Source organism: Lactuca virosa, chromosome 2 (assembly GCF_052849685.1).
Source record: "Lactuca virosa cultivar CGN04683 chromosome 2, Lactuca_virosa_CGN04683_v6, whole genome shotgun sequence".
Taxonomy (NCBI): Eukaryota; Viridiplantae; Streptophyta; class Magnoliopsida; order Asterales; family Asteraceae; genus Lactuca; species Lactuca virosa.
Window position 1 is genome coordinate 47871735 of NC_136427.1, and position 6726 is coordinate 47878460.

The window sequence follows — 6726 nt, forward strand, 5'->3', positions numbered from 1 at the left end:
AATCTTTCTAAGAAAGATTTGTGCAGCGCTTCAACGCTCACCTTACTATACTAAACTACAGAAAGAGAAGTCGAATCACGAGGGACCGAAATGTTCGGGGGATAAGAAGAGAAAGACTCTTGAATCAAGAGAATGGTGCAAGAAATATGAGAGCCCAAGGCTCTTATTTATAGTAATTGAATTTTCAAAAACTACCCTCATAGTTACTTAATGACTTTATAGTTATATAAACAACTAAACACCCCTTTATAATACTATTTTAAATAGATTTAACGATATTTGTACTAAACTAATGTCGAAAGTATTGAACACTAGTCTTATAATAACCGCATCGTCGATACCTTTCTAATGATATATACATATGTATATATATGTGTACGTATATATGATTTATACTTAATTTTAATACGTAAATATGTTATTATAATTTGTAACTCGTTCATACGAACTCCGTTTTTGGCGCTCTTTATATCCACGCGTAGGTGGAGACGTACTCTACAACTTTCATTTAGACTCCGTCGGCCATATCGGAAAATAGAGATAGAGTGCACGCCGCATCATCACGCCTTGCCTTTGCCCTTGGGCTTCGATGTACCTGAAACAAATCCACATACGGTAAGCTGAAAGTTTAGTGAGTCCCCCAGAGCATACCCCACACAAACCACTTATCATATTAGCTATAAAAGCTATCTCTACCGCTATCACACGTCAATTAGCTATGAAGCTATCTCTACCGTTAGCCACAAGGCTATCTATACCGTCAACCATAAGGTTGTCTCTACCTTTAGCCATAAGGCTATCTCTACCACTGCCATAAGGCTATCTCTACCATTAGCCACAGAGGCTATCTCTACCGCGTATCATGCATACATACATATCACACCTCTACATAGCAAGTAAACCAACTGACATAAAATGGGCCAGCCTTGGTGCCCTAGACCCATTGGTATGGTGAGAAAACTCACCTCACAAAGCCGAATTGACAACTGAATTCAGGTATGTCCTATGCTGCTCTTCCCAAGCTGCCTATAACCAACAAGTAAATAATCTTAACTCAACCCATAAGGCTCCTCCGAGTCAAACCTGGTCAAAGTCTAGGTCTATAGTCAAGGTTAATAGTCCATATTGACCTTGACTCGTCGAGTACAATCAGTCACTCGTCTGGTCCCTGCTTAACTCATGGACTCGCCGAGTCATCCGAGGGACTCGTCGAGTTCCTTGATGTTCACGACCATAAACCACCAACCGAACACCCTTGACCGTAAACCCTTGGCCGTGAACCCTTGGCCGTGAACCCATGGCCGTGAACCCTTGGACGTGAACCCTTGGCCGTGAATGAGAAAACCCTCTCGACTCGCCGAGTCACCAGAGGGACTCGACGAGTTCTCACGTCTTTGGTTCTTTCCAGTGGGATTTATGGTTTCAAACTTCAGATCCATACTCTCCTAGTGAAGATGTCACGTAAAGTTGCAAACTTTACGTGCATACATAGCCTCACATGGCCATAACACCAAAACTAACTTCCAAAAAAGGTTTTAATGCATGGAGAGGGGATAAGCTTATAAAAAGGTGTGACTTTATGATATTTGGGACCTAAGGAAGTCCAGATCTGGAACCATATCCTTGTGATAGGTCCAGATCTAAGCTTGCTTCCATTTCCACAAAGTTGGTCACAACTCTCAAATAGAATCTAGACTTAAGGTAACAGATTCATACCTCAATACAATGCCCAAGATGAACTAGATGCTAGATCTAGTGTTTTGCCCTTGATACTTCTTCTTCAAGCTTGGAATTCCTTCTACAACGCCAAGATTTAAGCTACCAAAGCTCTTTCTTCACACACTCACATGTTTGCGGCCGTAAACGATCTCTTATGATGCTAAGGGAGGCTACAAAGGCGTATAATGTCGTTTATATAAGGGGCAAACCCCAAAATTTAAGGTTTTCTTTAAACAGCTCGGACTCGCCGAGTCTACCCTTCGACTCGCCGAGTCGGTCCCCTCCTGCGTTCCATGATATCACGACTCTACTCGATGAGTTGTGCTCCCAACTCGCCGAGTTCATGCACCAACACCCTACAATAGCAAATTCCAACCAATACTCGAAACAGGTGTTACAAGTCTCCCCCACTTGAACTAGACTTCGTCCTCGAAGTCTGCTGACCCAAATAAATCAGGGTAATGCTCTCGCATCTCCCCTTCCGGTTCCCAAGTCCACTCGAAACCCTTCCGATGCTGCCATTGCACTTTTATCAGTCTTACTTCCTTATTCCGTAGAACCTTCGTCTTCCTATCCAAGATGGAAACGGGCTTCTCGATGTAGTTCAAGCTCTCATCCACCTAGATATCACCCAATGAGACAGTCGCAGCTTCGTCTGTGACACACTTCCGAAGTTGCGACTCATGGAATGTGTTGTGAATCTGGCTAATCTCTTCTGGCAGATCCAAGCGATATGCCACCTTGCCCACCCGGGTCGTGATCCTGAACGAGCCTATATACCGATGACCCAGCTTGCCCCTCTTCCGAAACCTGATGATCCCTTTCCAGGGCGACACCTTCAGCAACAAGAAATCCCCCACCTGAAACTCAAGATCTGATCGCCGTCGGTCAGCATAGCTTTTCTAACGGCTCTGCGCGACCCGCAACCGGTTGCGCACCTGCTGAATCAACCCGGTAGTCTTGAGCACTACTTCAGTGCTTCCCATAACCCGATGTCCAATCTCATCCCAACAAACCGGGGTCCTGCACCTCCGATCGTATAACATCTCGAACGGAGCTCGATCGATACTGGCATGATAACTGTTGTTGTACGAAAACTCTGCCAGTAGGAGATATGTATCCCAACTCCCTCCAAAATCCAACACGCATGCCCGCAGCATATCCTCTAGTGTCTGGATCGTTCTCTCACTCTGACCGTCGGTCTGGGGGTGGTACGCCGTGCTAAAATGTAGCTGAGTGCCCAGCTCCTTGTGGAATTTCTTCCAGAACCTAGATGTAAATCGAACATCGCGGTCAGAAACTACCGACACAGGCACCCCGTGTCTAGCCACCACCTCATGCACGTAAATATCTGCCAACTTCTCTACGGATATACTTTCGGATATCAGAATGAAATGGGCACTCTTCGTTAGTCTATCCACAATCACCCATATGGCATCCACACCCCTCGCCGTCCTTGGCAACTTCGTAATGAAGTCCATCGTGATCTCCTCCCACTTCCACATGGGAATGGGTAGCGGCTGGACCTTACCATGAGGCCGCTGATGCTCGGCCTTGACCTTCCTGCAGTTCAAGCACCGCTCTACAAACCAAGCAATTTCCCGCTTCATGCAGGGCCACCAATAACTCAGCCTCAAGTCCCTATATTTTCGTAGCTCCTGGATGTATAGAGAACTTGGACTTATGCGCTTCCTCTAATATCTTCTGTCTCACTCCCCCGGTCACCGGTACCCACACCCGGCCACACTGCGTCAAAAGACCACGACTATCCTTAACAAACAAAGGATATTGTCCTCGGATCCTCTCTACCTTCCAATTCTCTTTCTTCACTCCCTCAACCTGAGCCTCTTTGATCATCTCCAACAATGGAGAGATCACCGTCATCCTCAAACACACACTCCCAATCGGGGAACCTGCCGTCTTACGGCTCAAAGCATCGGCCACTACGTTGGGCTTCCCTGGGTGGTATAGAATCTCGCAATCATAGTCTTTTAGCACGTCCAACCACCTTCTTTGTCGCATGTTGAGGTTCTGTTGGTCCATCAAATACTTCAGACTCTTGTGGTCGGTGTAAATGGTACACCGCACTCCATACAAGTAATGCCTCCAAATCTTGAGGGCAAACACCACTGCCCCCAGTTCCAGATTGTGAGTAGGGTAATTTTCCTCATGTGGCTTCAACTGTCGCGAGGCATATGCTATCACGTGCCCTCTTTGCATCAGTACCGCACCTAACCCTGAGATCGATGTGTCGCAGTACACCACCAGATCATCTAATCCCTCTGGTAGAACAACGATTGGAGCCTAGCACAATCTCCACCTCAAGGTTTCAAAGGCCAACTACTGATCCGTACCCCACCGAAACGTCACATTCTTCTTGGTCAGACGGGTCAATGGCACCGCAATCTTGGAGAAATCCTGAATAAATCTTTGGTAATAACCCGCTAAACCCAGAAAACTACGAATCTCTGACGCATTCTTTGGTACTTCCCACCGCATCACAGCCTCGACCTTGAGTGGATCAACCAAAATACCCTCCTGGTTGATGATATGACCCAAGAATTGTACCTCTCGCAGCCAGAAATCACACTTGGAGAACTTGGCATACAGCTTCTCCGCCCTTAGGGTCTCCAGCACCTCCCTTAAGTATTGTTCGTGTTGCTCCCTGGTCTTAGAATAGACCAGGATATCATTAATGAAAACGATCACCAACCGATCCAACATCGGTCTACACACCCTGTTCATAAGATCCATGAACGCTGTTGGGGCATTGGTGAGCCCGAACGACATCACTACAAACTCATAATGCCCATACCGAGTCCTGAAAGCCGTCTTCGGTATGTCCTCATCCCGAATCCTCATCTGATGGTATCTCGACCGAAGATCAATCTTGGAAAACCAAGACGCACCCTGCAGCTGATCGAACAAATCATCGATCCTTGGCAACGGATAACGGTTCTTCACTGTTAGCTTGTTTAGTTCCATATAATCGATACACATCCTGTGGGATCCATCCTTCATTTTCACGAAAAGAATTGGTGCTCCCCACGAGGAACTGCTCGGACGAATGAACCCTCGGTCTAACAGCTCCTGAAGCTGTGTAGATAACTCCTGCATCTCGGGTGGTGCCAACCGATATGGTGCCTTTGCTGTCGGAGCGGCACCCGGCACCAAATCGATGCGAAACTCCACCTGCCTTTCCGGAGGCACTCCTGATAACTCTTCGGGGAAAACATCCTGAAAGTCCCGAACAACCGGCACGCTGCCTATATCCGTTGGGGTCTCAACCCTCGTATATGAGATATAAGCCAAAAATCCCATACATCCTTGCTGCAGAAACCTCCTAGCCTTCGCAGTCGAACAGAGGGTTGGCCCTTGCGATGCCCTATCACCATATATCGCCAGTTCTCCCCCACTTGGGGTCCGAACCCTTACCAACTGATGCTCGCAGTCGATCATGGCCCCGTTGGCCCCCAACCAATCCATTCCAATAATTAATTTCAGCCCTCGCAATGGTATAGGGACTAGGTCGACACGAAATCTCTAACCAAGCACATTCAGGACACAGTCCTGATACACCCTCGCAGCACTGATGGTGCGGTCATCTGCAATCTCCACCTCGAGCGGGGAATCTAAAGTTCCCGACGCATCCCGGAACTTCTTGCTAAGCGCAAGAGATACAAACGATCGGGTAGCACCCGAATCAAATAAGACGTGAGCAGACATACCATTGACCAAAAAGGTCCCTATACAATCATAGATCACACATAAGTCATACAAAAGTAATATAGGCAGGGATTATTAGGTACGTACCAGCTACAACATCTGGCGTTGCTCGAGCCTCTTCGTGGTCAGCTGATATGCGCGACTCTTAACTACCGGGGCTTCCACTTTAGCAGGGCGACCATCGTAATCCTCATTGTAGCAGGCGCAGGCGCCGCCACCGCTCCTCCTCCTCCCTGCAACTTTGTGCAGTTGACCCGCTTATGGCCAGTCTGGTTGCAGTGAAAACAGATTAAGCCCTTCGCGGGGCAGTCCCTGCTCATATGGCCCTGCTGGCCACATGCATAACATCCCGAGCCTGCGATACGGCAAGCTCCACTATGTACCCGGCTACACTTGGCACATCGGCCCCGACCCTGCTGACCCTTGCTGGGAGTGTCTGACGTCTTAGGCTTATTAGCCTGTCCTACTGCTGCCTGAGCCTGCTCAGGCTTTCACTTCGTGCAGGATTCCAATTCCATTTCCCGTTCCCGGGCCCTCTCCACCATTTCATTTAGGGTCTTGCACCCCATAAATCTCACAAACTCCCGAATATCGTCCCTCGGCATGGAATGATATCGGGTCCGCCTCATCTCCTCATCGGTAGCATACTGCGGAATCAACAAAGCTCGTTCCCGAAACTTGGCGGTGATCTCCGCCACAGTCTCGGTGGTCTGCTGCAAATCATGAAACTCTCGCACTAGTCGTTGCACCTCAATGGGTGGTGCAAACTCCAAATCAAATCGCTGAACAAACTCGGCCCATGTCATCTCAGCCACCCCGGCTGGTCCCACCTGTCTAGTAACCTCGCCCCACCAATCCCAGGCTTTGTCTCTCAGGATGCAAGAAGCAAACCCAACCTTTGCCACATCCGGGCAAGAACTCGTGTGCTGGGCGTTTTCGATATCCGCCACCCAGCGTCGGCTGACAATGGGGTCCTTGACCCCGAAAAACTCCGGCGCCCCACACGCCTTGAACTCTCGGAACGAGGGAGTTCGGGCCCCCAACTGGCCCGCAGCAATCTCAGTCCTGAATGATCTGAGTCTCTCATCCATGATCTCCATTATGCCCTCCTTGACCGTCCCAAAAATGATTGGGGTAGCGTCAAGGATGCCCTTCGTAACCTTGGCTGTAATGATCTCGCACAGCCTCTCATTTATACCGTCTGTAGTGTCACCCGATCCATTCCCGGATCCAGATCCTGATCCTGATGCTCCTATTCCGAAACGTGTCACCACTATGCTG